A 3,448-nucleotide genomic window follows, 5' to 3' on the forward strand; every position below is an offset into this window, starting at 1 on the left:
TGGCCGAGTGACTAAAAGGAGTTTTACCATTTTTTATTTCTAGTACGCAGTCAGCTTTTATTGAAAATCAATATATCACAGATAGTGTCTTGCTGGCTCATGAATGCGTAAACTCAAGGGTGGTTGAGAAGCAACCGAGGGTTTTGCTGACAGTTGACATGGAGAAGGCCTATAATAGAGTGGAATGGTGAGCACTACTAGAAATTATCAAGATAATGGGTTTTGGAAACAAATGGCGAAGTTGGATATGGGGTTGTCTTTCATCAGCTCATTTTTCAGCCCTTTAAAAAGGTAGTCCAATTGGTTTCTTCAAGGCATCTAGAGGATTGCGTCAAGGTAACCCACTTTCACCTTTTTTTTTTACCATTTATGGTGAATGCTTTAGCTTCATGCTGACAAAGGTGGAAAGCACTGGATATTTCTCAAGGTTTAATATTGCAAACTCATCAATTACAATTTTTTATTTGCAATATGCAGATGACACTTTATTTTTTTGTGATGCAGATATCTATCAAGTAAAAGGTATTGCAATATTTTTAAAGTGTTGCGAGGCAACTTTGGGTCTAAAAGTGAACTCTAGCAAATCCTCTATGATTGGTATAAATTGTTCTCAACCTTTAGTGGAGTTTTTGGCTAATACAATGGGGTGTAAAGTTGGTCCTTTCCTATTGTTTATCTTGGCATACCCATCTCAGATTCAAGGTTATCTATTTCTATTTGGGACAAGATTTTGGAAATAGTACAGCTAAAGCTTGATTTATAGAAGCCAAAATATTTGTCTTTAGGAAGCAAGGTAACTTTGCTACGCTCATGTTTGGCAAATTTACCGATGTATGTCGCTAAATTCTATCCCAAATCCAGTTGCAAAAAAAATTGAAAAAATGACGAGGGATTTCCTATGGGGTAGCCATGGAGAGAATCAGAAATACCATTTGCTAAGATGGAATTGAATTTACACCCCAAAAAGAGAAGGTGGCTTGGGTATTAGCAAAATCAGAGCTTTTAACCAAGCTCTTCTATGCAAATGGTAGTGGCGTAGCATTCATTTGAAGGATCATTGTGGGGTTGGGGGGTGGTAGAAGAAAGAATATTTCACGGCTGTGGAAAAATATCTTGAGTTGTAGATCAATGATTTCTAGTTACTTTCGGTGGAATGTGGGTAATGGAGTTCAAGTGTCTTTTTGGCAACACAAGTGGTTGGGGAATTATCCATTAAAATCAAGGTTTCTTGATCTTTTCAAAATGGTGGCTAGGCCTGATATGCTAGTAAGTGAGGCAATAGAAAGGAAGGGCCAAAACATTTCTTGGGATAACTTTGTAGCATATAGTCTGCTGAATAATACATTATTGGCTCAATGGTTTCAATTGATGGAAATGTTGGACAAAGCGTATATCTCTCAAAATGCTGAAGATGACTTTATTTGGGGGATGGAAAGTGATGGAATATTCTCGGTGAAGTCTTGTTATAATTTATTCTTTCAAGATAGATGGAGATGGTCATGCACACACATAGCACAAATATAGAAGTGAATGATCCCACATAAGGTCCAAATTTTTATATGGCTAGCTGCCCAGGACAAGATTCTTACGATTGATAATTTGATTAAAAAGGGGAAGATTCTTCCAAATATATGTCTCTTTTGTAAGGATGATGGTGAGTCTGAGGTACATCTCTTCATCCATTGCTCATTCACAGCGAGATTTTGGTATTAGCTCTTTGGGATGGTTGGGATTCAGATGCCACTACCCCAAAGAACTGGTGACTTGTTGTCTTCTTTGAAAGCACCATTTCTATCGAAGACTAGGCGCATACTATGGAAAATTACAATTGGAGTGATTCTCTGGGAGATTGGAAAGAAAGAAATAGAAGGACTTTTGAAGGTGTTGTTTGCTCTTTTGTAAGACTTATTCATGTTTGTAAATGCTCTATATGGTCATGGATTTCAATGAATAAAGAAGGATGGGGTATATCTAAGGTAGATGTGATGGCTAATCTGTAAAATTTATTTTATCTTGGCTCTTGCAGATCGAGACCGAGAAACATCTGGATTGCTCCGTGTGCAGGTAGCTTCAAGCTTAATTTTGATCGAAGTTCCTTGGGAAACCCGGGATTAACAGGAATTGGAGGTATTTTGCAAGATTGTTTGGTAATGTTATTTTCTCTTATGCCGGGCCAATTGGTTTTGCAACAGCTAACTTTGTAGAACTAAGTGCTTTGTTGTGTGGTTTGAAGATTTTCATGGGAAGGCATATGGGAAAATGTTGCATGATAGAAGGTGATTCCTTAAACGTTATTAGATAGTGTAAGAATGAACAGAAAGTCCCTTAGGAACTTCAACCTTTATGGTTGGAGGTAATGGTTTGGGCAGCTAATGAAATGGTGTCATTCGCTCATGTTTATGGAGAGGCTAATGATGTAGCCGACTTTCTTGTTAAAAGGGGAATTTCTATTTATGCTCTTTTAGTTTCTGATGATGTAATTTTCTTTTCGTAATTGAATAAAAATAATGATATTGGTAAAAAAAAATGTGAATAAGTTTATTGGTTTCTCTCTTATTATATGAATATATTTCTTAGGTTTCTCTCTCTTTCTTGCACATTTTTTCTCTATCTAAGTAGATCCCAAACCCATTACATCTCTAGAAATATAAACTAACTTATTTATATTTTTAGAGAGATATTGATATAATATGAATGTAGGCTTAGAGAGAGAAAAAATAGAAAAAGATAGAGAAATATGAATGTTTATTTTGAGTTTTTGACTTTTCTACTAAAGGCACCCTTATTAATAAAAGCATTTTCGTAATAAATAAAGCAGGATATTTTTAATAATTTTTTCTAGATCTAAAGCAATATAGAAATTGTCTTTCGATACATAGGTTGTGGAATTGAGTTTTGAGTCTCTCTCTCTCTCTTTCTCTCTCTCTCTCTGATGCACTTTTGCGCTTAATTAATTGTATAAGGCCTTTGGATACCAATGTATAGAGGGATTTCATATAATGCACTTTTGCTCTTAATTAATTGTATAAGGCCTTTGGATACCAATGTATAGAGGGATTTCATATAGCGGTATCATACTATTATAATAAAACCGCTTATTAAAAAACACTTTTTTAGGGCAATTGTATGACCTTAAGTTGAATACATATCCCCTACATATCAATTATCAATCATGAAAGATAAAAGAAGCGTCGGTCTACAAAAGGTCCAAATGAATATTGTTTTAACAATGAGTCATTGTTTAGGCCATCTATTTCGTGGAAATCTAGGTCTAGGAATATAATAACTCAAATTTAGGTTATTTATTTTTTCTAAATTGTTTATCTCATAACGAGAAGGTCATTTATACTTTCAGGCTCAAGAAGATGCCTTCTGAAGCCTCGATTTAATCATCCCATCAAATGGATGTCATGCATTTGTTTTATTAAAAAAATAATGTTTAGGGAAG

This window comes from Amborella trichopoda, chromosome 4, assembly GCF_054954075.1.
Source record: "Amborella trichopoda isolate Santa Cruz 75 chromosome 4, AtrichopodaSantaCruz75HAP2 v2.0, whole genome shotgun sequence".
In the NCBI taxonomy this organism is placed as follows: Eukaryota; Viridiplantae; Streptophyta; class Magnoliopsida; order Amborellales; family Amborellaceae; genus Amborella; species Amborella trichopoda.